The sequence below is a fragment of the Palaemon carinicauda genome, chromosome 15 (genome assembly GCF_036898095.1).
Source record: "Palaemon carinicauda isolate YSFRI2023 chromosome 15, ASM3689809v2, whole genome shotgun sequence".
Lineage (NCBI taxonomy): Eukaryota > Metazoa > Arthropoda > Malacostraca > Decapoda > Palaemonidae > Palaemon > Palaemon carinicauda.
The window spans coordinates 134222688-134249815 of NC_090739.1; the positions used below are offsets into that span (position 1 = coordinate 134222688).

General features: G+C 45.5%; 1 long non-coding RNA gene across 2 annotated transcripts in view; it reads left to right on the plus strand.

Annotated features, from left to right (window-relative positions):
- LOC137654762 (uncharacterized) overlaps window positions 1–26753 on the plus strand; it is a 100572-nt gene extending 73819 nt beyond the window's left edge. For both annotated transcript variants that reach the window (XR_011046715.1, XR_011046714.1), the window contains exons 2-3: window positions 10769–10837; window positions 26382–26753. This is a non-coding gene — a long non-coding RNA (uncharacterized lncRNA). The remainder of the gene's footprint in view (window positions 1–10768; window positions 10838–26381) is intronic.
- Window positions 26754–27128: the final 375 nt, after the last annotated feature.

A 27128-nucleotide genomic window follows, 5' to 3' on the forward strand; every position in this document is an offset into this window, starting at 1 on the left:
CAGCCATTCTTATATAACCAGTGGGTAAGTTTTATGTTTAAAAATTATATTTTCATAATAAAATAAATTTTTGAACATACTTACCCGCTGGTTATATAAGTTATACAGTGAACCCTCGTTTATCGCGGTAGATAGGTTCCAGTCGCGGCCGCGATAGGTGAAAATCCGCGAAGTAGTGACACCATATTTACCTATTTATTCAACATGTATATTCAGACTTTTAAAACCTTCCCTTGTACGTAGTACTGTTAACAAACTACCCTTTAATGTACAGAACACTTGATGCATGTACTACAGTACCCTAAACTAAAACAGGCACAAATATTAAAGGTGATTTTATATCATGCATTTCCTAAACATGCTAAAAAGCACGATAAAAAATGGCAACCAATGTTTTGTTTACATTTATATCTGATCATAATGTAGAAACAAACTGGAGGTAGAGCTTTGCTTATTACCCAGACATATTTCCCATACTTTTCCCTTAGAACTACATCACATCTTCCTACTTTATATATATATATATATATATATATATATATATATATATATATATATATATATATATATATATATATATATATATATATATATATGTGTGTGTGTGTGTGTGTGTGTATATATATATATATATATATATTTATATGTATACACATATACATACCTACATATATACATAAATACATGCATACATATATATATATTACTGTATATATATGGGTTATGGAAAAAATCCGCGAAGTGGTGAATCCGCGATGGTCGAACCGCGAAGTAGCGAGGGTTCACTGTAATCCCACCCTCCTCCCCTCTAGAGACCAAGGGGCATGGAAGGTCTGAAGTGGTTGGAATAGTTCGGCCTGTCTACCACCAGGGCGCTAGTGTACTGTACACCTGGCATATCTGCGATTGCCACGGGATTTTGATTTTCTGTCGGAGCGTCCAAACGACTATAGTCATTCTTATATAACCAGCGGGTAAGTATGTTCAAAAATTTATTTTATTATGAAAATATCATTTTCCAGGACCCGAACCTAAGGAATTTGTAGCCTACCTTAGAGATTGATTGAACACCAGGGTGTAACTTCGTGAGTTATACAGTAAGCTGATACTAGGATCCTGCAATCTTCCCCTGCTGTGCCCTTCTCTTCAGCAGTTCCATTAAGTACCAGCAGATGAGCGATATATCATGATAACCCACGAGGAGTCCTTGCCTTTTGCAGGGGAGGAACTTGTCTTTTCACCCAATCCTAAAAATCCCCAACGACGACGAAGAGTGGCCAGTTGGAACTGAAGTGTATGCCCTCGACTGCCCCTCCAAATTCACCTGTCTTCTTTCTTGCCTGGCCCCTAGCCTAGCCTGCTTAAAGGTTTAAAGGCCTCTCATGAATGGCAGAGGTAAGTGTCAGTGATAATGCCCTAGCAGGACAATGTTCTAGAGACTGACCATATACTGTATACGTACATATGATCAGCACCCAAGCCCCCTCTCTATTCAAGCTAGGACCAGAGAGGGCTAGGCAAATGCTGTTGACTCAACAGGTAGACCTATAGGCTCCCCCAAACCTCACATGCTTAGCTCACAAGGATGGTGAGGTTGTAGACACTACAAGAAACTGTCGAACTACTGCGGGTCTCGAACTCGAGTGGGGCTGACAGCAAGGTATTGACATTTTCAGTAGGCCACCCAAACCCCCAAAAGAGAGGAAGAAGGGATCACTGAAGCTCTGGAGCATGGGTCGGCTCAAGTCTTTTGAGACATGGACTGATCTCGTGCCACATTTGTGGGAGATTCAAAATGCATTTTGGTTTGAGGTACAGGTACTCATGCTCCTGCCGCCAGTGCTTGGTGCTATTGGTCAGGTATCGGTTTCACCCTAGCCTTCAGGAAGAATCTGTCAGTGGCTCCAGCTCTGAGGGCAGGAGTGGCTAAACAACTTTCACCGTCCAATATCTTTGGCTATATACCCACAAGTCCTTGGCGATATACCCACAAATCCTTTCCCGTATACCCACAAATCCTTTGATACCCTAACCACCGGACCTGTGGTAGCTACTCAACAGACGGTGCAGCGAGCCTAGTTCCCTCAGAGGACAATAAACATTTTGTCTTGAGTTACCTGGCACGATGTGATACTAGACGAGAAGTAACATTGTCGTTTTTTCACTCTTCCCCTTTCTTGGGGTGCAGCAGTTATGTTGTCAAGCATTGGACCAGTAGCTAGATGCAGGTAAGCTACAATTGAGTCATGTTTTTTTTACAGCTAAGTTTTTATTGAACTACTGAATTCCCCTTGCTGCCAAATAAGGAGGAGGAAGGATAAAATACTGTACATATAATTGACCATTCAGTGAACATCATAATTCTTTCATGACTGCATTCCAGTCTTCTGGTTGGAACCTAGCCAAATCCATACGACATCTTTGTGCTCAGACAGTTAGGGGGTTGACAAGAATCATGACTATCTCCTCTTTAGGATGGGTCTTCTTAATGAGAGGATCTTGACAGAGGCAAGAGGACTGTTGAACTGGGGGAAATGTCTCCCCCCCAGTTTCACTCTTAAATTTCTCATTTTCTATTTCTACTCCTCAATACAGTACTGTATTACTCGTACCTCCTGATTTTATCAACTTTCTCTCATCTTGCTTTCCCATATTTTCCTTATTTATTTATTTTATTTACTATATTCATTTTCTTTTTTAAATGGTGTGGATAGGGGATTTCCACATTTGACAATACTCACGACTTGGATGAATAGGAGAAGGGATCACATTTGGGAAGGTGTATGCATTTAAAGCTATATATGAAATCCAGGGGTAGGACTCTCAGCTTCTGGCTGGAAGTCCATTATCACAGATACAGGGAATATGATGACCTTAGTCCTAACAAAAGGGTTTAGCTTACACATGTGCCTCTGTATCTGTTTTGGTGCTATCCTCCTGGTAGGGTATGGAGTGGACCATCCGGGAATTTTACTCTCACAGTGCTAATGCTGGAGAAAATAAATTTCCTTAGATATTTTGACAAATGATCCCCACAGTACTATTGACAACCTCAGCTACAACAGAAGGAAAGTGTTTTTGAATCTGCTGCTTTGGCCATTACAGTCAGCCCTCATTCTTTGTAGTGGTTAGGTAAAAGAGACAGGTGCGAAGAACAAGAATCCGCCAATACTTGCTGCGCTAGGGTGGGATAATTCCTAGCCCTACCAACTTACTGTCCATTGCCTACACACTAAGTACTGCCTAATATTGTTTTTGCTTGGTTTCTTTTACAATATGTGTTTTGTAATTGAAGGAAGACATTTCAGTAAGTGCACAGTACATCTGCACATGTGTACACTACGCACTAGATATGGTTAGGCTACGGTACAGTACAGTGCGTAACATTACTGTAGTAATCGGGACACTTATGACAACAAAAAACTGTCATCTAATATAACACTTGCTAATGCTGCAGTGTATATTATTGTAATTCTGTATATGTATACAGTAGTATTATCACTACAGTACAGTTAGCTATACTGTAAGTGTTCATTATTTTTGTGTGGACAACTCGTACAGTTTGACAACCTACCGCACATGTAGCTTACATCTATATATTGCAGAGCACAGTACATGTAGTAATTTATGTACAGTACTGTACAGTTTTGTTAAAAATCAATATACATTACTGAATTTACTCTACTACTTACTTTACCAAATGTATACAATGATACTGCATTTAAGATTAACTATGTGTGCATATTTTATACAAAGGCCACTAACATTTTCGTGCTAAGTTCTACATAAGAGTGTTGATTCATGATGCAATTCCTGATCTGTCGTCTCTTGTGCAGTACTGTGGGAAGCACGTTTCTGTACTGTGTTTATATTTACCGGATAAGGTACTGTAGTTGTATGTACTACCGTATACAAATGCATCAATATTTTACATGAAAACATGATTGTTCCAACACAGAGACTTACCTCGAACTACTTTCTTAGGAGGTACCTGGAATCTCCTCTCAACCGACCAGAGTTTTGTGTAGTTTACCCTACTTCTGTTTTCTGTGAGGACTACCCCAGGCGGAAGGATACGTTCCCTGAGGCTAGTCCCGAGCCAGGTCGCGCGTTAGCTTGGGTCTCGACCCTCAGTAAGTTCTCTGGTCGCGTCGTGATATCATCTCGACGCTCTCCTTGTCTCAGTGTGACCCTTTGTGTCCCCGACTCGTGTGTCCCACGTGGTCCCCGCTATACTTTCCCTTGTACTCTCGCGGTGTCTGCTTGTTTTCCCTTGTGCTTTCCTTTGTGTTTGTAAAATGTTCTCTTGCCCTTATCCTTTCCCGCTGCGTTTCTGTGTCTTGCAGTATTGTGCTAGTGCGGTATGGAGTATCATCGCCGTTGTCCTGGGCCTAAGGCTGGAAAATCGTGTGGTGCGTTCTTATCTAAGCCTGAGGTGGAACCGCACTCCCTTTTGCTCTTCGTGCAAGGGTAGAGTTTGCTCTCCTTCGGACACGTGTCCGGAGTGTGTGTCGTGGACTGAAGTGCAGTGGGTGCAGTTTGGGACTAAGAAGAAGAAGTCTAAACGCTCGCCCAGGAAGTCCAGCATTTCTTCGCCCGCGACGTCTACAGGAGAGAAGTCTGACAGGGTCCCTTCTTCATCCCCTACCCAGAGTAGGGGACGAGGTAAGTCCGTTGCGGGGAAGAAGCCAATGGTTCTTCCCCAAGAGTCGTGTCTTCGGGATTCTGGGGTTGCTGATCCTTTACAGGCAAGTGGGGGGCCTAACAGTTTTATTAGTGAGAGTCCGCAGGACGATGCCCTTGTGCATGGGGGGCACGTCTCTTTGGACGACCCTATGTGGAATAAGGATGTCCCTGTATCTTCACCAGCATCGTGGATTTATGTTTCAGGCGCCTACGCAGCTGAAGGAGCCCCAGGAAAAGAAGATTCGCCGTTAGAAGCTCCCCTCGGATGGGGGCCCCCGAGAACTCCCTGTAGGTCACCCTCGAGGGGAGAGGACGCCCTTGGGTCCTGGTTCCAGAATGCTGATCGTCCGATATCTCCCAGCCCCTCTATCAGCGGTTCCCGACGTCTTCCTTCAGCCTTCGACATCCAGAACCCAGAAAATGGCGAAAGCGGACGTTCCCGTCTCTCGTAGTTGTTACGACGAGTCGTCAGGGTCCTCGAAGGTAGGCTCATTGTTGTCGTCGGAGGAGGAGGCGTGGAGAAGACACCGTCAAAGGAGGGACAGATCCAGGAGACGGCGCTCCCCCTTGAGGTCCTGCTCTAGGTCACAGCATGGGAGGAAGCGGTTAAGGTCCCCGAAGAAGAAACCCAGGAGTAGTAGTTTGGCGAACGAGCAATGGGTCCTCATTCCCTGCAGTAAGCTCGCGGACTTTACTACTCTCCCGAGCACTGCGGGTTGGCTTCCCGGAGACAGTCCTCCTAGAAGGGCCTCCACCAGCCATAGAATTGACCCTCACAAAGACCCAAGGAGCTCTTCCGACAGGCATAAGACCTCGAAACGGGCTTCCCTTCCCGCCCAGCGGAGGGAGTCACCTTTTCGGACAGGCAGCCTCGTCGAGTTTGCTCAGCCGAGCGATATAGAGGTACGGCTTCCTCCGTCGGGCAAACCCACGGAAGCCTCTCCCCCTTTGAAGAAAAGCAAACGGAGGACAGAGGTGCCCGAGCCCTCCGCAATGCCTGTCCTCATGCCACAGATTGGTGCGAAGGCCTCTGTCAGTACGGTTCCTCAACCTCGGACGGAGGGCGCAGACGGCGATACTGAAACCGCGCCAGCGGAGGATTCCGCTTACAGGAGGGTCATTGGTCTGATTCGCCATCACCACAGGATCGAGGAACCTCTGCCTGCGGACGAGGATGCCTGGCGGTCTAGCCTTAATAGACTAATGGAGGAGCCCGTCCAACAGAAGCCCTCCTTAGCCCTACCTGTAGCCAGAGATGTGAGACTTGGCCGTGCTCACATAAACAAGGTTGTGGCATGAAACGCTGAAGGTTCCAAGGGTCAAGGGTCCTCCAAGTTACTCCAGGGGTTGAAGTCTCAAAGTACTACTGGATGGAAGGACACCCATAAGGAGCCAGCAAAGTGGAACACTCCTTGGAAGTCTTAGGTCAGGGAACTTCGGAGGACATGGCTTCCTCAGCTCCTATCTGTTTTTCGCCATTGGAGGCGACGATGATGGAGGAGATGTCCAAAGATCTCGTCAACGTCGCTTCTTGGTTAGACTGGTGGGCCTCGACACTAGTAGGCATCCAGGCTTCCGCCGACTCTGCAGTGTCGTCCAACCAAGCACTGCTGAAGGAACTTATCAGTTCCGGAGGACGAACCTTGAAGTTCCTAACTTTTCAGTCTCTAGTGTTACCCGCCTATTGGGTTCTGCGACGAAGGGACACAATCTTAAATAAATTGTCCAGGCGTATACCGGACAGGGAGGCGAGGACCTTGAGGAACCTTTCTGTGTGGAGTGACGGACTCTTTCCCCTGAAACAGACGGAGGAAGTGGTGGAAAAACTGTCGAAACGGAAGGAAGTGAACACTCTCAGACCACATACCATGAGGAGGTCCACTTACAGAAGGCCTCCTCCGGATGGACCGTCGACGTCTCCGGCCCCCCCTAGCCAGGTGAGGAGAGAGGCCCTGGCTTCCCTGTGGTCTCACCCTTCTCAGCCCTCCCGCAGGGGCGATCCCACAGCCCCAGCCTCCTATAGAACAGCCCACTCAGCTTCCAGGAGAGGCCGGTCAGGTCGCTCCTCCAGAAGGAGGTAGGTTGAGAGGCCCCCACTCCTGCCCAAGCCTCAGGTAGGGGGATGCCTCAAATGATTTTGGCAAGCATGGAAGAATCACGGAGTGGAACCCTGGACGGTTACAGTGTTAAAAGAGGGGTACAGGCTCCCATTCCTGGCAAACCCTCCACCTCTTATCTCAGCAAGTCAGGCGGAGTGGTTAGCCCCCAAGGAGGCCTTACAAGAAGAGGTCTCCACTATGTTAGCGAAAGGGGCAATGGAAAGGGTACTGCAACCGGGTCCAGGTTTCTACAGCCGCCTTTTCCTGGTGGAGAAAGTGACGGGGGGTTGGAGACCAGTCTAACATCTGTCAGCCCTCAACAAGTTTGTGTGCAAGACCAGCTTCAAGATGCACACCCCGAAGAAAGTCCTGGAGTCCTTGAGGGAGGGAGACTTCATGATTTCCATAGATCTCAAGGACGCCTATTTCCAGATCCCCATTCACCCCTCCAGCAGAAAGTACCTTCGGGTGAAGTGGGATACCCAGATCTTGCAATTCAAGACTCTTTGCTTCGGCCTGTCGACAGCGCCCCAAATCTTCACGAGAATCTTCACGACTGTCTCTGTATGGGCTCACAAACGGGGAATTCGTCTGATTCGCTACCTGGACAACTGGTTACTGTACTCCTTTCTTCCTCAGAGGCAGTTTTGAAGGAACAAGGCGGGGAGCTAATGCAATTCTGCAAGGTTCTGGGTATCACCATCAACCTGGAGAAGTCTCACCTGTCTCCCTCCACCAGGATGACGTACTTGGGGATGGTTCTAGACTCCCGACTAGTGAGAGTCTTCCCATCGGAAGAGAGGCTGAACAACCTGGACCAGATCCTCCGCCCCTTCCTATCGGGCCAGCCCAGGAAAGATGAAACTCAGGGCCATCCAAGTTGCTCTGGAACCAAGTAGGGTCTCCCTACAAAGTAATTCCTGTTCTTCCAGGGACAAAGCAATCCTTGGAGTGGTGGAGAGACCGAGCAAACACCCTCAAGGGGATGCCCTTCGCGGCGGAGCCCCCGGAGATGCTCCTCTTCACGGACGCCTCCAAGGAAGGATGGGGAGCTCACCTTCGCGGGGAGTCAGCAAGGGTTCTTCGACGGAGGTGGAAATGACACAGCATATCAACGTCCTGGAGATGAAGGCCGTTCAGAAAGCGTGCCTTCAATTCGTCGGTCTTGTAAGGGAAAACACAGTGGCGTTAATGTGCGACAACGCCACAGTAGTAGCCTACATAAAGAAGCAAGGCGGCCTAAAATCGAAGGAGTTGTGCGACCTCACGTTGGAGATTCTGGATTGGGCCGAGTCGGAACAAGTCGTAATAACGGCAAGATTCATTCCGGGAAAGAGGAATGTCCTAGCCGACAGACTCAGCAGGATGGGCCAGGTGGTAGGGACCGAGTGGTCCCTTCATCCAGAGGTAGCAAGTCTCGTCATCCAAAAGTGGGGTTCGCCGGTGATGGACCTCTTCGCGACCAGGTTGAACACACAACTCCCCGTATTATGTTCTCCTGTCCCAGACCCAAAGGCGGCATTTTAAGACGCCTTTCAACACAGGTGGGACAACCTCGACGTGTATGCCTTCCCTCCATTTACACTGATCAGGCAAGTGCTCAACAGAGTAAGAACAGCTCTCAATCTAAGGATGACTTTGGTAGCTCCTTGGTGGCCGGAGAGGGAATGGTTCGCGGACCTAAGAGAGTTGGCGTGCCTTCCCCCGTGGCCTCTGGCAGACAGACCAGATCTCCTAAGGCAACCACACTTCCAAAGGTTCCACGACAATCCACGATCTCTGTGCCTTCACGCGTGGAGGTTATCCAGTGGCTCCTGAGGAAAGAAGGTTATTCGGCAGGAACAGCTGAAAGAATGTCTCGTTATCTGAGGCACTCATCGGCAGCGGTGTACCAGGCAAAATGGGCCACTTTCACGAAATGGTGTGCCTCCAGAAACATCAAGCCCCTAGGAGCCTCGATTCCGGACATTGCGGATTTCCTCGTACATCTCAGGGACGTGGCGTGCATGTCAATTCCAGCCATCAAGGGAGTCCGTGCAGCGTTAGGCCAAGTTTTCCTCTTGAGAGGCATTGATCTGGGTTCCTCTAGGCACATCTATGCTCATCAGGAGCTTTGAGCAAACCTGCCCTCCTCATGCCTCCAGGGTGCCACAATGGGATGTAGCTAGGGTTCTGAAAATGCTGAGTGAGCCACCCTTTGAACCTTTGAAGGACATAGTGGATAGAAATCTCACGCTCAAGACGGTCTTCCTGTTAGCCTTGGCTTCAGCTAAGAGGGTGGGTGAGATCCATGGCTTGTCCTACGAAGTCTCGCACACAAGAGGTTGGCAAGAGGTCTCATTCAAGTTCGTTCCTACGTTTGTGGCTAAAACACAAAATTCAGCTGTCTGGGATCCGAGATTCGAAGGGTTCACTGTTCCAGCAATTCTTCGGTCAGGTAATCCGGAAGATTTGAAGTTGTGTCCAGTCAGGGCCTTAAGGAAATATCTGGAGAGGACTGCTAGTCTCCGACCTGGCATCAAGAATCTCTTCGTCTCCACGGGCACAGTGAGAAAGCCGATCTCTTGAAAATACCATCTCCTTTTGGCTTCGACAGGTAATCATCAAGGCCTATAGTAGTGCCGGTCTTCCCCTTCCAGGTAGGCCCAGACCACATGACATTAGAGGTATAAGTACCTCTCTTGCCTTTGAGAGAAACATGGCAGTAGCGCAGATCCTCAAGGCAGGCACCTGGTTGAACCAATCTACGTTCACAGCCCACTATCTCAAAGAATGTTCGAGGAAGTCTCTAGACGGGTTCTCTATAGGGACAGACATCTCCGCGCTCCAAGCGATTTAACGGCCAAAGCCCCATGTATAATCGCGGTTATCAAGACCAAAAAGACACAGGTTCGTTTTCCCTTTTCCCCTTGTCTTCTCTTTTCTCTTCTTTCCCCGGAGATTTGACCAAGTAGAGACTGATCAAGACATGGATTCACAGTTTCATCACTGGACACAACAGCAAGAAATTTTTTAAGGGTGATTACTTAGACACTAGTGTGAGCTCTTTGTGTAGTTTTCCTATGGTTCGTGTTCCGTCAACCTTGGAACCTAGTCTCCTATCTAGGTTCACAGCCGTTCTGCTTGGTTGGGTCTAGGTCAGGTAGACACTCCCACCTCCTAAAGTGTAAGTCTCCTAAGAAAGTAGTTCGAGATAAGTCTCTGTGTTGGAACAAATCACAAATTTTTAGTAATTTGTATTTTTCCTAACATACTAACCGAGAACTACTTTCGGGTAATGGCCCTCCCTTCCTTCCCCGAGTGCCTTTCTGACCCTTAGTTATTTTTAACATCCAAGAACTTACTGAGGGTCGAGACCCAAGCTAACGCGCGACCTGGCTCGGGACTAGCCTCAGGGCACGTATCCTTCTGCCTGGGGTAGTCCTCACAGAAAACGGAAGTAGGGTAAACTACACAAAACTCTGGTCGGTTGAGAGGAGATTCCAGGTACCCCCTAAGAAAGTAGTTCTCGGTAAGTATGTTAGGAAAAATACAAATTACTAAAAATTTGTGATTTCTGCTCTAAAAGGAGAGAGGAACATGTGAGGAGAGAGAATGCAAGACTGAGGCTTAGTGAGTAGGAGAGTGGATATTGTGCTGGGCAGATACGTGTTAGAATTTTAAAAAGCTGTTGTTGCTATACTGATGATATCTATCTATTTACCAAGGCACTTTCCCAAATTTTGGTGGGTAGCCGACATAAAACAAATGAACAAAAGGGGACCTTTCCTCTCTGCCCCTCCCAGCCTGACGAGGGATTCAGCTGAATTTGGCTGGTACTGCTAGGGTGCCACAGCTTACTTCTATTAAAGGACTAATGTTTGTATATTAAGGAAAATACAAATTGCTTTAATAATCTGTAATATATTCAAACTTCTACATTAGGTTAGGTTATACCTGAAGTTTTGAGTGACAGCTTTTTTATGATTGATTTTGTGTTCTAGGTGGCCAGATATTGCTCTTAAAACGCTCTGGAATTGAACTTCAAACTCGAATAACAATTCCTATAAATGGTAAGTGAAATTAAACTGCCTTTGGTGTAGGGCTCTGTGTATTGTAGGATATTACAATTTATATAGTAGTTCATCCACCTGCCCCTAGCTATTTAAAATCTAAAGGATCGAGGAGGAAAATTTATACATTATATTTCTCCTCTTACATTTTCACACATATTCAAGTGAATAAATTGTAATTTCACTGGATCCAAAAGCTAAACTAATCAGGGCCTCGTCATGAAAGATGAAATAGATTTTTACACCAATATTGAGTTTCTAACTGTTGTGCTTACTGTCACTAGTCACTCTGCAAGATGTTCATGGTCAAGACCCAGAACCCATCAGTTCATAACAACAGATTAGAGCTTTTTACAGTAAATGACTATTGGGGATCAGGATGACTTGCTTCTTTGTCTTGTGATGGCACTATGATATTACCAAAAGAGAACTCGGGGCACCAGACTTTCTTGGCATCGGAATGGTAAATAATAAGCCATCCAAGAGGACGGTCTCTTTCTGGCTTTGTATGATCAGTGAGGGGATGGAAAGACCATCCCCTTGCACGAGCGCATGAAGTCTGGGATATTGGTTCCGTCATAGCTTTCAGGAAGAATCTGCGAGTAGCACGTGTCTTGAAGGGAGGGGTCTGATTGCTCAGCGCACCTTGAAGTGAGGAGTCTGATTGCTTAGCGCATCTTGAAGTGATGAGTCTGATTGCTTGCGCATCTTGAAGTGAGGAGTCTGATTGCTTAGCACATGTCTTGAAGTGAGGAGTCTGATTACTTAGCACATGTCTTGATAACTTAGCGCATCTTGAAGTGAGGAGTCTGATTGCTTAGCGCATCTCGAAGTGAGGAGTCCGATTGCTTAGCGTGTCTTGAAGGGAGGAGTCTGATTGCTTAGCACATGTCTTGATAGCTTAGCGCATCTTGAAGGGAGGATTCTGATTGGTTAGCCTATGTCTTGAAGGGAAGAGTCTGATTGCTTAGCACATGTGTTGAAGGGAGGGGTCTGATTGCTTAGCGCATCTTGAAGTGAGGAGTCTGATTGCTTAGCACATGTCTTGATAGCTTAGCGCATCTTGAAGGGAGGATGCTGATTGGTTAGCCTATGTCTTGAAGGGAAGAGTCTGATTGCTTAGCACATGTGTTGAAGGGGAGGGGTCTGATTGCTTAGCGCATCTTGAAGTGAGGAGTCGGATTGCTTAGCGCATCTTGAAGTGAGGAGTCTGATTGCTTAGCGCATCTTGAAGTGAGGAGTCTGATTGCTTAGCACATGTCTTGATAGCTTAGCACATCTTGAAGGGAGGATTCCTATTGGTTAACCTATGTCTTGAAGGGAAGAGTCTGATTGCTTAGCACATGTGTTGAAGGGAGGGGTCTGATTGCTTAGCGCATCTTGAAGTGAGGAGTCTGATTGCTTAGCGCATCTTGAAGTGAGGAGTCTGATTGCTTAGCGCATCTTGAAGTGAGGAGTCTGATTGCTTAGCACATGTCTTGATAGCTTAGCACATCTTGAAGGGAGGATTCTGATTGGTTAGCCTATGTCTTGAAGGGAAGAGTCTGATTGCTTAGCACATGTGTTGAAGGGAGGGGTCTGATTGCTTAGCGCATCTTGAAGTGAGGAGTCTGGTTGCTTAGCGCATCTTGAAGTGAGGAGTCTGATTGCTTAGCGCATCTTGAAGTGAGGAGTCTGATTGCTTAGCACATGTCTTGATAGCTTAGCGCATCTTGAAGGGAGGATTCTGATTGGTTAGCCTATGTCTTGAAGGGAAGAGTCTGATTGCTTAGCACATGTGTTGATGGGAGGGGTCTGATTGCTTAGCGCATCTTGAAGTGAGGAGTCTGATTGCTTAGCACATGTCTTGATAGCTTAGCGCATCTTGAAGGGAGGATGCTGATTGGTTAGCCTATGTCTTGAAGGGAAGAGTCTGATTGCTTAGCACATGTGTTGAAGGGAAGGGGTCTGATTGCTTAGCGCATCTTGAAGTGAGGAGTCGGATTGCTTAGCGCATCTTGAAGTGAGGAGTCTGATTGCTTAGCGCATCTTGAAGTGAGGAGTCTGATTGCTTAGCACATGTCTTGATAGCTTAGCACATCTTGAAGGGAGGATTCCTATTGGTTAACCTATGTCTTCAAGGGAAGAGTCTGATTGCTTAGCACATGTGTTGAAGGGAGGGGTCTGATTGCTTAGCGCATCTTGAAGTGAGGAGTCTGATTGCTTAGCGCATCTTGAAGTGAGGAGTCTGATTGCTTAGCGCATCTTGAAGTGAGGAGTCTGATTGCTTAGCACATGTCTTGATAGCTTAGCACATCTTGAAGGGAGGATTCTGATTGGTTAGCCTATGTCTTGAAGGGAAGAGTCTGATTGCTTAGCACATGTGTTGAAGGGAGGGGTCTGATTGCTTAGCGCATCTTGAAGTGAGGAGTCTGATTGCTTAGCACATCTTGAAGTGAGGAGTCTGATTGCTTAGCGCATCTTGAAGTGAGGAGTCTGATTGCTGAGCACATGTCTTGATAGCTTAGCGCATCTTGAAGGGAGGATTCTGATTGGTTAGCCTATGTCTTGAAGGGAAGAGTCTGATTGCTTAGCACATGTCTTGATAGCTTAGCGCATCTTGAAGGGAGGATTCTGATTGGTTAGCTTATGTCTTGAAGGGAAGAGTCTGATTGCTTAGCACATGTCTTGATAGCTTAGCGCATCTTGAAGGGAGGATTCTGATTGGTTAGCCTATGTCTTGAAGTGATGAGTCTGATTGCTTGCGCATCTTGAAGTGAGGAGTCTGATTGCTTAGCACATGTCTTGAAGTGAGGAGTCTGATTACTTAGCACATGTCTTGATAACTTAGCGCATCTTGAAGTGAGGAGTCTGATTGCTTAGCGCATCTCGAAGTGAGGAGTCCGATTGCTTAGCGTGTCTTGAAGGGAGGAGTCTGATTGCTTAGCACATGTCTTGATAGCTTAGCGCATCTTGAAGGGAGGATTCTGATTGGTTAGCCTATGTCTTGAAGGGAAGAGTCTGATTGCTTAGCACATGTGTTGAAGGGAGGGGTCTGATTGCTTAGCGCATCTTGAAGTGAGGAGTCTGATTGCTTAGCACATGTCTTGATAGCTTAGCGCATCTTGAAGGGAGGATGCTGATTGGTTAGCCTATGTCTTGAAGGGAAGAGTCTGATTGCTTAGCACATGTGTTGAAGGGGAGGGGTCTGATTGCTTAGCGCATCTTGAAGTGAGGAGTCGGATTGCTTAGCGCATCTTGAAGTGAGGAGTCTGATTGCTTAGCGCATCTTGAAGTGAGGAGTCTGATTGCTTAGCACATGTCTTGATAGCTTAGCACATCTTGAAGGGAGGATTCCTATTGGTTAACCTATGTCTTGAAGGGAAGAGTCTGATTGCTTAGCACATGTGTTGAAGGGAGGGGTCTGATTGCTTAGCGCATCTTGAAGTGAGGAGTCTGATTGCTTAGCGCATCTTGAAGTGAGGAGTCTGATTGCTTAGCGCATCTTGAAGTGAGGAGTCTGATTGCTTAGCACATGTCTTGATAGCTTAGCACATCTTGAAGGGAGGATTCTGATTGGTTAGCCTATGTCTTGAAGGGAAGAGTCTGATTGCTTAGCACATGTGTTGAAGGGAGGGGTCTGATTGCTTAGCGCATCTTGAAGTGAGGAGTCTGGTTGCTTAGCGCATCTTGAAGTGAGGAGTCTGATTGCTTAGCGCATCTTGAAGTGAGGAGTCTGATTGCTTAGCACATGTCTTGATAGCTTAGCGCATCTTGAAGGGAGGATTCTGATTGGTTAGCCTATGTCTTGAAGGGAAGAGTCTGATTGCTTAGCACATGTGTTGATGGGAGGGGTCTGATTGCTTAGCGCATCTTGAAGTGAGGAGTCTGATTGCTTAGCACATGTCTTGATAGCTTAGCGCATCTTGAAGGGAGGATGCTGATTGGTTAGCCTATGTCTTGAAGGGAAGAGTCTGATTGCTTAGCACATGTGTTGAAGGGAAGGGGTCTGATTGCTTAGCGCATCTTGAAGTGAGGAGTCGGATTGCTTAGCGCATCTTGAAGTGAGGAGTCTGATTGCTTAGCGCATCTTGAAGTGAGGAGTCTGATTGCTTAGCACATGTCTTGATAGCTTAGCACATCTTGAAGGGAGGATTCCTATTGGTTAACCTATGTCTTCAAGGGAAGAGTCTGATTGCTTAGCACATGTGTTGAAGGGAGGGGTCTGATTGCTTAGCGCATCTTGAAGTGAGGAGTCTGATTGCTTAGCGCATCTTGAAGTGAGGAGTCTGATTGCTTAGCGCATCTTGAAGTGAGGAGTCTGATTGCTTAGCACATGTCTTGATAGCTTAGCACATCTTGAAGGGAGGATTCTGATTGGTTAGCCTATGTCTTGAAGGGAAGAGTCTGATTGCTTAGCACATGTGTTGAAGGGAGGGGTCTGATTGCTTAGCGCATCTTGAAGTGAGGAGTCTGATTGCTTAGCACATCTTGAAGTGAGGAGTCTGATTGCTTAGCGCATCTTGAAGTGAGGAGTCTGATTGCTGAGCACATGTCTTGATAGCTTAGCGCATCTTGAAGGGAGGATTCTGATTGGTTAGCCTATGTCTTGAAGGGAAGAGTCTGATTGCTTAGCACATGTCTTGATAGCTTAGCGCATCTTGAAGGGAGGATTCTGATTGGTTAGCTTATGTCTTGAAGGGAAGAGTCTGATTGCTTAGCACATGTCTTGATAGCTTAGCGCATCTTGAAGGGAGGATTCTGATTGGTTAGCCTATGTCTTGAAGGGAAGAGTCTGATTGCTTAGCACATGTCTTGATAGCTTAGCGCATCTTGAAGGGAGGATTCTGATTGGTTAGCCTATGTCTTGAAGGGAAGAGTCTGATTGCTTAGCACATGTCTTGATAGCTTAGCGCATCTTGAAGGGAGGATTCTGATTGGTTAGCCTATGTCTTGAAGGGAAGAGTCTGATTGCTTAGCACATGTCTTGATAGCTTAGCGCATCTTGAAGGGAGGATTCTGATTGGTTAGCCTATGTCTTGAAGGGAAGAGTCTGATTGCTTAGCACATGTGTTAAAGGGAGGGGTGTGATTGCTTAGCGCATCTTGAAGTGATGAGTCTGATTGCTTAGCGCATCTTGAAGTGAAGAGTCTGATTGCTTAGCGCATCTTGAAGGGAGGATTCTGATTGGTTAGCACATGTGTTGAAGGGAGGGGTCTGATTGCTTAGCGCATCTTGAAGTGAGGAGTCTGATTGCTTAGCGCATCTCAAAGTGAGGAGTCTGATTGCTTAGCGCATCTTGAAGTGAGGAGTCTGATTGGTTAGTGTATGTCTTGAAGTGAGGAGTCTGATTGCTTAGCGCATCTTGAAGTGAGGAGTCTGATTGCTTAGCGCATCTTGAAGTGAGGAGTCTGATTGCTTAGCGCATCTTGAAGTGAGGAGTCTGATTGCTTAGCACATGTCTTGATAGCTTAGCGCATCTTGAAGGGAGGATTCTGATTGGTTAGCCTATGTCTTGAAGGGAAGAGTCTGATTGCTTAGCACATGTGTTGAAGGGAGGGGTATGATTGCTTAGCGCATCTTGAAATGAGGAGTCTGATTGCTTAGCGCATCTTGAAGTGAAGAGTCTGATTGCTTAGCGCAGCTTGAAGTGAGGAGTCTGATTACTTAGCGCATCTTGAAGTGAGGAGTCTGATTGCTTAGCGCATCTTGAAGTGAGGAGTCTGATTGCTTAGCACATGTCTTGATAGCTTAGCGCATCTTGAAGGGAGGATTCTGATTGGTTAGCCTATGTCTTGAAGGGAAGAGTCTGATTGCTTAGCACATGTCTTGATAGCTTAGCGCATCTTGAAGGGAGGATTCTGATTGGTTAGCCTATGTCTTGAAGGGAAGAGTTTGATTGCTTAGCACATGTGTTGAAGGGAGGGGTATGATTGCTTAGCGCATCTTGAAGTGAGGAGTCTGATTGCTTAGCGCATCTTGAAGTGAGGAGTCTGATTGCTTAGCACATGTCTTGATAGCTTAGCGCATCTTGAAGGGAGGATTCTGATTGGTTAGCCTATGTCTTGAAGGGAAGAGTCTGATTGCTTAGCACATGTGTTGAAGGGATGGGTCTGATTGCTTAGCGCATCTTGAAGTGATGAGTCTGATTGCTTAGCGCATCTTGAAGTGAAGAGTCTGATTGCTTAGCGCATCTTGAAGGGAGGATTCTGATTGGTTAGCACATGTGTTGAAAGGAGGGGTCTGATTGATTAGCGCATCTTGAAGTGAGGAGTCTGATTGCTTAGCGCATCTTGAAGTGAGGAGTCTGATTGCTTAGCGCATCTTGAAGTGAGGAGTCTGATTGGTACGCCTATGTCTTGAAGTGAGGAGTCTGATTGCTTAGCGCATCTTGAAGTGAGGAGTCTGATTGCTTAGCGCATCTTGAAGTGAGGAGTCTGATTGCTTAGCGCATCTTGAAGTGAGGAGTCTGATTGCTTAGCACATGTCTTGATAGCTTAGCGCATCTTGAAGGGAGGATTCTGATTGGTTAGCCTATGTCTTGAAGGGAAGAGTCTGATTGCTTAGCACATGTGTTAAAGGGAGGGGTATGATTGCTTAGCGCATCTTGAAGTGAGGAGTCTGATTGCTTAGCGCATCTTGAAGTGAGGAGTCTGATTGCTTAGCGCAGCTTGAAGTGAGGAGTCTGATTGCTTAGCGCATCTTGAAGTGAGGAGTCTGATTGCTTAGCACATGTCTTGATAGCTTAGCGCATCTTGAAGAGAGGAATCTGATTGGTTAGCCTATGTCTTGAAGGGAAGAGTCTGATTGCTTAGCACATGTGTTGAAGGGAGGGGTATGATTGCTTAGCGCATCTTGAAGTGAGGAGTCTGATTGCTTAGCACATGTCTTGATAGCTTAGCGCATCTTGAAGAGAGGAATCTGATTGGTTAGCCTATGTCTTGAAGGGAAGAGTCTGATTGCTTAGCACATGTGTTAAAGGGAGGGGTATGATTGCTTAGCGCATCTTGAAGTGAGGAGTCTGATTGCTTAGCGCATCTTGAAGTGAGGAGTCTGATTGCTTAGCGCACCTTGAAGTGAGGAGTCTGATTGCTTAGCGCATCTTGAAGTGAGGAGTCTGATTGCTTAGCACATGTCTTGATAGCTTAGCGCATCTTGAAGGGAAGATTCTGATTGGTTAGCCTTTGTCTTGAAGGGAAGAGTCTGATTGCTTAGCACATGTGTTGAAGGGAGGGGTATGATTGCTTAGCGCATCTTGAAGTGAGGAGTCTGATTGCTTAGCGCATCTTGAAGTGAAGAGTCTGATTGCTTAGCGCAGCTTGAAGTGAGGAGTCTGATTGCTTAGCGCATCTTGAAGTGAGGAGTCTGATTGCTTAGCGTATCTTGAAGTGAGGAGTCTGATTGCTTAGCGTATCTTGAAGTGAGGAGTCTGATTGCTTAGCGCATCTTGAAGTGAGGAGTCTGATTGCTTAGCGCATCTTGAAGTGAGGAGTCTGATTGCTTAGCGCATCTTGAAGTGAGGAGTCTGATTGCTTAGCACATGTCTTGATAGCTTAGCGCATCTTGAAGGGAGGATTCTGATTGGTTAGCCTATGTCTTGAAGGGTAGAGTCTGATTGCTTAGCACATGTGTTGAAGGGAGGGGTCTGATTGCTTAGCGCATCTTGAAGTGAGGAGTCTGATTGCTTAGCGCATCTTGAAGTGAGGACTCTGAATGCTTAGCACATGTCTTGATAGCTTATCGCATCTTGAAGGGAGGATTCTGATTGGTTAGCCTATGTCTTGAAGGGAAGAGTCTGATTGCTTAGCACATGTGTTGAAGGGAGGGGTCTGATTGCTTAGCGCATCTTGAAGTGAGGAGTCTGATTGCTTAGCGCATCTTGAAGTGAGGAGTCTGATTGCTTAGCGCATCTTGAAGTGAGGAGTCTGATTGCTTAGCACATGTCTTGAAGTGAGGAGTCTGATTGCTTAGCACATGTCTTGATAGCTTAGTGATCTTGAAGGGAGGATTCTGATTGGTTAGCCTATGTCCTGAAGGGAAGAGTCTGGTTGCTTAGCGCATGTCTTGAAGGGAGGAGTCTGATTGCTTAGCACATGTCTTGAAGGGAGAAGTCTTGATATCTCAGCGCATTTTGAAGGGAGGAGTCTGATTGGTTAGCGTATGTCTTGAAGGGAAGAGTCTGATTGCTTAGTGCATGTCTTGAAGGGAGGAGTCTGATTGGTTAACGTATGTCTTGAAGGGAAGAGTCTGATTGCTTAGCGCATCTTGAAGTGAGGAGTCTGATTGCTTAGCACATATCTTGAAGTGAGGAGTCTGATTACTTAGCACATGTCTTGATAACTTAACGCATCTTGAAGGGAGGAGTCTGATAGCTTAGCGCATGTCTTGAAGGGAGGAGTCTGATTGGTTAGCGTATGTTGCATGTCGTGAAGGGAAGAGTCTGATTGGTTAGCGTATGTCTTGAAGGGAAGAGTATGATTGCTTAGTGCATGTCGTGAAGGGAGGAGTCTGATTGGTTAGCGTATGTCTTGAAGGGAAAAGTCTGATTGCTTAGTGCATGTCTTGAAGGGAGGAGTCTGATTGGTTAGCGTATGTTTTGAAGGGAAGAGTATGATTGTTTAGCGCATCTCTTGGAGGGAGGAGTCCGATTGGTTAGCGTATGTCTTGAAGGGGAGAGTCTGATTGCTTAGTGCATGTCTTGGAGGGAGGAGTCTGATTGGTTAGCGTATGTGTTGAAGGGAGGAGTCTTATTGCTTAGTGCATCTCTTGGAGGGAGGAGTCTGATTGGTTAGCGTATGTGTTGAAGGGAAGAGTCTTATTGGTTAGCGTATGTCTTGAAGGGTAGAGTCTGGTTGCTTAGCGCATCTTGAAGTGAGGAGTCTGATTGCTTAGCACATGTCTTGAAGTGAGGAGTCTGATCTTAGCACAAGTCTTGATAACTTAGCGCATCTTGAAGGGAGGAGTCTGATTGTTTAGCGCATGTCTTGAAGGGAGGAGTCTGATTGCTTAGTGCATGTCTTGAAGGAAGGAGTCTGATTGCTTAGCGTATGTTGCATGTCGTGAAGGGAAGAGTCTGATTGGTTAGCGTATGTCTTGAAGGGAAGAGTATGATTGCTTAGTGCATGTCTTGAAGGGATGAGTCTGATTGGTTTGCGTATATCTTTAAGGGAAAGGTCTGGTTGCTTAGTGCATGTCTTGAAGGGAGGAGTCTGATTGGTTAGCATATGTCTTGAAGGGAAGAGTATGATTGCTTAGCGCATCTCTTGGAGGGAGGAGTCTGATTGGTTAGTGTATGTCTTGAAGGGAAGAGTCTGATTGCTTAGTGCATGTCTTGGAGGGAGGAGTCTGATTGGTTAGCGTAAGTCTTGAAGGGAAGAGTATGATTGCTTAGTGCATGTCTTGAAAGGAGGAGTCTGATTGGTTAGCGTATGTCTTAAAGGGAAGATTCTGATTGCTTAGTGCATGTCTTGGAGGGAGGAGTCTGATTACTTTGTGTATGTCTGGAATGGAAAGGTCTGAATGTTTAGTGCATTTCATGAAGGGAGGAGTCTGATTGCTTAGTGCATCTCTTGGAGGGAGGAGTCTGATTGGTTAGCGTATGTGTTGAAGGGAAGAGTCTGATTGGTTAGCATATGTCTTGAAGGGAAGAGTATGATTGCTTACCGCATCTCTTGGAGGGAGGAGTCTGATTGGTTAGCGTATGTCTTGAAGGGAAGAGTCTGATTGCTTAGTGCCTGTCTTGAAGGGAGGAGTCTGATTGGTTAGTGTATGTCTTGAAGGGAAGAGTCTGATTGCTTAGTGCATGTCTTGAAGAGAGGAGTCTGATTGCTTTGCGTATGTCTGGAAGGGAAAGGTCTGATTGTTTAGCGCATGTCTTGAAGGTAGGAGTCTGATTGCTTAGTGCATCTCTTGGAGGGAGGAGTCTGATTGGTTAGCATATGTGTTGAAGGGAAGAGTCTGATTGGTTAGCGTATGTCTTGAAGGGAAGAGTATGATTGCTTAGCGCATCTCTTGGAGGGAGGAGTCTGATTGGTTAGCGTATGTCTTGAAGGGAAGAGTCTGATTGCTTAGTGCATGTCTTGAAGGGAGGAGTCTGATTGCTTTGAGTATGTCTGGATGGGAAAGGTCTGATTGTTTAGCGCATGTCTTGAAGGGAAGAGTCTGATTGCTTAGTGCATGTCTTGGAGGGAAGAGTCTGATTGGTTAGCTTATGTCTTGAAGGGAAAGGTCTGATTGCTTAGTGCATGTCTTGAAGGCTGGAATCTGATTGGTTAGCGTATGTTTTGAAGGGAAGAGTCTGATTGCTTAGTGCATGTCTTGAAGGGAGGAGTCTGATTGGTTAGCTTATGTCTTGAAGGGAAAGGTCTGATTGCTTAGTGCATGTCTTGAAGGCTGGAGTCTGATTGGTTAGCGTATGTCTTGAAGGGAAGAGTATGATTGCTTAGCGCATGTCTTGGAGGGAAGAGTCTGATTGGTTAGCGTATTTGTTGAAGGGAAGAGTCTGATTGGTTAGCGTATGTCTTGAAGGGAAGAGTATGATTGCTCAGTGCATGTCTTGAAGGGAGGAGTCTGATTGCATTGCGTATGTCTTGAAGGGAAAGGTCTGATTGTTTAGCGCATTTCTTGAAGGGAGGAGTCTGATTGCTTAGTGCATGTCTTGAAGGGAAGAGTATGAATGCGTAGTACATGTCTTGAAGGGAGGAATCTGATTGGTTAGCGTATGTCTTGAAGGGAAGAGTCTGATTGCTTAGTGCACGTCTTGAAGGGAGGAGTCTGATTGGTTAGCGTATGTCTTGAAGGGAAAGATCTGATTGCTTAGTGCATGTCTTGAAGGCTGGAGTCTGATTGCTTAGTGCATGTCTTGAAGGCTGGAGTCTGATTGGTTAGTGTATGTCTTGAAGGGAAGAGTCTGATTGCTTTGTGCATGTCTTGAAGGGAGGAGTCTGATTGCTTTGCGTATGTCTTGAAGGGAGGAGTTCGAATACTTAGTGCATGTCTTGAAGGGAAGAGTATGAATGCTTAGTGCATGTCTTGAAGGGAGGAGTCTGATTGGTTAGCGTATGTCTTGAAGGGAAGAGTCTGATTGCTTTATGCATGTCTTGAAGGGAGGAGTCTGATTGGTTAGTGTATGTCTTGAAGGGAAGAGTCTGATTGCTTTGTGCATGTCTTGAAGGGAGGAGTCTGATTGGTTAGCGTATGTCTTGAAGGGAAGAGTCTGATTGCTTAGTGCATGTCTTGAAGGCTGGAGTCTGATTGGTTAGTGTATGTCTTGAATGGAAGAGTCTGATTGCTTTGTGCATGTCTTGAAGAGAGGAGTCTGATTGCTTTGCGTATGTCTTGAAGGAAAAGGTCTGATTGCTTAGTGCATGTCTTGAAGGGAGGAGTTTGATTACTTAGTGCATGTCTTGAAGGGAAGAGTATGAATGCTTAGTGCATATCTTGAAGGGAGGAGTCTGATTGGTTAGCGTATGTCTTGAAGGGAAGAGTCTGATTGCTTAGTGCATGTCTTGAAGGGAGGAGTCTGATTGCTTAGCATACGTCTTGAAGGGAAGAGTCTGATTGCTTAGCGCATATCTTGAAGGGAGGAGTCTGATTGCTTTGTGCATGTCTTGAAGGGAGGAGTCTGATTGCTTTGTGCATGTCTTGAAGGGAGGAGTCTGATTGCTTTGCGTATGTCTTGAAGGGAAAGGTCTGATTGCTTAGTGCATGTCTTGAAGGGAGGAGTTTGATTACTTAGTGCATGTCTTGAAGGGAAGAGTATGAATGCTTAGTGCATGTCTTGAAGGGAGGAGTCTGATTGGTTAGCGTATGTCTTGAAGGGAAGAGTCTGATTGCTTAGTGCATGTCTTGAAGGCTGGAGTCTGATTGGTTAGTGTATCACTGTCTTGAAGGGAAGAGTCTGATTGCTTTGTGCATGTCTTGAAGGGAGGAGTCTGATTGCTTTGCATATGTCTTGAAGGGAAAGGTCTGATTGCTTAGTGCATGTCTTGAAGGGAGGAGTTTGATTACTTAGTGCATGTCTTGAAGGGAAGAGTATGAATGCTTAGTGCATGTCTTGAAGGGAGGAGTCTGATTGGTTAGCGTATGTCTTGAAGGGAAGAGTCTGATTGCTTAGTGCATGTCTTGAAGGGAGGAGTCTGATTGGTTAGCATACGTCTTGAAGGGAGGAGTCTGATTGCTTAGCGCATATCTTGAAGGGAGGAGTCTGATTGCTAAGCGCATATAGTGAAGGGAGGAGTCTGATTGCTTAGCGCATATCTTGGAGGGAGGAGTCTGATTGCTTAGCGCATATCTTGAAGGGAGGAGTCTGATTGCTTAGCGCATGTCTTGGAGGGAGGAGTCTGATTGCTTAGCGCATAACTTGAAGGGAGGAGTCTGATTGCTTAGCGCATGTCTTGGAGGGAGGAGTCTGATTGATTAGCACATGTCTTGAAGGGAGGAATCTGAGTGTTTAGCACAAGTCTTGAAGGGAGGAGTCTGATTGCTTAGCGCTTGTCTTGAAGAGAGGAGTCATTGCTTAGCCCATATCTTGAAGGGAGGAGTCTGATTGCTTAGCGCATGTCTTGGAGGGAGGAGTCTGATTGCTTTGTACATATCTTGGGGGGAGGAGTCTGATTGCTTAGTGCATGTCTTGGAGGGAGGAGTCTGATTGCTTAGCGTATCTCTTGAAGGGAGGAGTCTGAGTGTTTAGCACAAGTCTTGAAGGGAGGATTCTGAGTGCTTAGCGCTTGCCTTGAAGAGAGGAGTCATTGCTTAGCCCATATCTTGAAGGGAGGAGTCTCATTGCTTAGTGCATGTCTTGGAGGGAGGAGTCTGATTGCTTTGTACATATCTTGGGGGGAGGAGTCTGATTGCTTAGCGCATGTCTTGGAGGGAGGAGTCTGATTGATTAGCACATGTCTTGAAGGGAGGAATATGAGTGTTTAGCACAAGTCTTGAAGGGAGGAGTCTGATTGCTTAGCGCTTGTCTTGAAGAGAGGAGTCATTGCTTAGCTCATATCTTGAAGGGAGGAGTCTGATTGCTTAGCGCATGTCTTGGAGGGAGGAGTCTGATTGCTTTGTACATATCTTGGGGTTAGGAGTCTGATTGCTTAGTGCATGTCTTGGAGGGAGGAGTCTGATTGCTTAGCGTATCTCTTGAAGGGAGGAGTCTGAGTGTTTAGCACAAGTCTTGAAGAGAGGATTCTGATTGCTTAGCGCTTGTCTTGAAGAGAGGAGTCATTGCTTAGCCCATATCTTGAAGGGAGGAGTCTGATTGCTTAGCGCATGTCTTGGAGGGAGGAGTCTGATTGCTTTGTACATATCTTGGGGGGAGGAGTCTGATTGCTTAGTGCATGTCTTGGAGGGAGGAGTCTGATTGCTTAGCGTATCTCTTGAAGGGAGGAGTCTGAGTGTTTAGCACAAGTCTTGAAGGGAGGATTCTGATTGCTTAGCGCTTGTCTTGAAGAGAGGAGTCATTGCTTAGCCCATATCTTGAAGGGAGGAGTCTGATTGCTTAGCGCATGTCTTGGAGGGAGGAGTCTGATTGCTTTGTACATATCTTGGGGGGAGGAGTCTGATTGCTTAGTGCATGTCTTGGAGGGAGGAGTCTGATTGCTTAGCGTATCTCTTGAAGGGAGGAGTCTGAGTGTTTAGCACAAGTCTTGAAGGGAGGATTCTGAGTGCTTAGCGCATGTCTTGAAGGGAGGAGTCTGAATTCTTAGAGCATGTCTTGAAGGGAGGAGTCTGATTGCTTAGCGCATATCTTGAAGGGAGAAGTCTGAATTCTTAGAGCATATCTTGAAGGGAGGAGTCTGATTGCTTAGCGTATCTCTTGAAGGGAGGAGTCTGAGTGTTTAGCACAAGTCTTGAAGGGAGGATTCTGAGTGCTTAGCGCATGTCTTGAAGGGAGAAGTATGAATTCTTAGAGCATGTCTTGAAGGGAGGAGTCTGATTGCTTAGCGTATCTCTTGAAGGGAGGAGTCTGAGTGTTTAGCACAAGTCTTGAAGGGAGGATTCTGAGTGCTTAGCGCATGTCTTGAAGGGAGAAGTCTGAATTCTTAGAGCATGTCTTGAAGGGAGGAGTCTGATTGCTTAGCGCTTGTCTTGAAGAGAGGAGTCATTGCTTAGCGCATATCTTGAAGGGAGGTGACGAATTGCTCCATCTGGAGTACAGGATACCCACAGATCCTTGTATACCAGTGGTAGGTGCTCAGCCAGATGTGTAGGAAACAGCTCCCTCAGTGGACAAGCAGTATCTCATCTTAGATTAAAGTCCCAGTGTTAGGTTGGAATGAAAGGTAAGAATGACTGGCCTATCTCCTTTTCTTTCTTTCCCTCCCTTGGGCTGCAGCAGTCATAGTATTAGGTGTTGGACTGACTGAATACAATATGCAGGTAAGCTCGACGATCGAGCAACATTTCTTTACAAACAAGTTTTGATAAGTATCTCTCCCAGATGAAGTTGGGGGGGGGATATGGATAGAATGTATGCAGGTGCATTTCTCCTAAAAGACCATACATTCAGACAACACAGACTTGGGTTCTTCCATGACCATAGACTAGTCACCTAGCCTTCACTTCTGCTCCTTAACAGAACTAAATATATTGACCAATCCCTGGAAATTGAACCATTCAATTATGAGTCCCGGTACTTCCTCCCTACTAAGGTACAATGATTTGTATTCGTGTAGGAATAAATAACGATTTTAAGTAATTTGCATTTTTCTAGATGGTATGAATCTCATTACAAATTTAAGTTATATTCCCCGCCTCACTACCCCCCGACAAGTCTTAGGTCTGTGGTAAAATGTGAGAGCATAGCTTACTTTGGGGATGGTGGGGCCTGTAAAGGACTCAGGCTTGTATAGTCAGGAAAAATAAAAATTAATTCAAGAATATAATGTTTGTTTATCTTGTTTGTTGTAGCTACTGTACATGTAGGAAAGCATTCTATTCCCTAAATCTTGAGGTACAGAGTACAGTATGTTCAATCCTTTGAGGCAAAAGTTGAACAATGGTTTTAGATACTTTACTTTGACGGCTGTTTTTCTGGTCCTATGGTTTTTAGATACCTACTTACTTTACTTTGACTGCTGTTTTTCTGGTCCTATACAGTAGGGGAACAGTATTCTCTATTGGACATTCAGTCATTTTAACTTGTCCGGTCAGTTAAAATAGTTGCACAGTTGACATTATTCACCAATAGTAAGCTTTAGTATGTCATCATTAGCTGTTTTTAGAAAGGATTGATGCTATAGATATGACATGGTTAGATTAATTTAGTTATTGGTCACCATGATTGCAATTTTAAGTCTCTTAACCGGGTCTACACAGTCAAACGGTTCTTCGAACCCGGTTGTCAAACGGTTTGAAAAGGTGGAGTCAGCCACAAATGCATAAGGTTTGTGGACAATGAAGCCCCGCCCACAAAAGTCGACAAACACGTTGGACAACCAAATACCCCGTTCCCATGTTCAAACATCTCTTCAAACACTTGCCTGTCGAACCGCTCGACCTTGTAAACCCGCCCTTAGATTTAAGGAGATTGAATTTGACATTTTCTTCTGCATTATATTCCTTACAGAAACGAAGTGGTATCTCAGTGACCCATTGGCAAGATCATCCTGACAAGTGCAGATCAATAACTACGTTGAATGGTCATCCCTTAATCACAAATCAGAAGTTGCAGTCTTTATATTGTATTTGTTCGAGATATTCAGCAATTGAGATACAGTACCTGTATTGTATGTATTGTACAATTACCAGTTAATTTCACTCTATAAAAGGACTATTCTTTTAAATATTGCACTATTAAGCTATTTTGATGTTTATAGCTAGTTATGTGACCTGTGACATTCCCAATACCAGGTTAAGTTACAGTGTTCTTCTTCTGTACTCCCCCTTTCTTATTGCTTGTACATATGTTAAAACAATAAAACAATTTTATTTTTGTAAAACTAAACAATTTTATGTTTTTGTAAAACCACTCGTCTCCATTGCCCTCTTTAGAATTAAGCTTTTTTATACTTGAAATATAGAATTAATTTCAAATCCTAGGATTTATTTTAGGATGAAGTGAATTGCGTCTGGAAATGAAAGACTTCTTTACCAGTAAAATTACATCATTTATTCAAGTTATAAGTTTCTTCAAGCTGATTGTTCCTTGTTATTGCCTTTGGTAAGTTCTGTTTTCATTAGTTATTTTCCAACCCATTGACTTTACAGCCCTTCCAACTTCTGTATACATTAGCTATTTAAATAACCAACCCTTCAACTTTACAACCCTAATAAGTTCTGTATACATTGGCTATTTTCCAACCATTTACTTTAC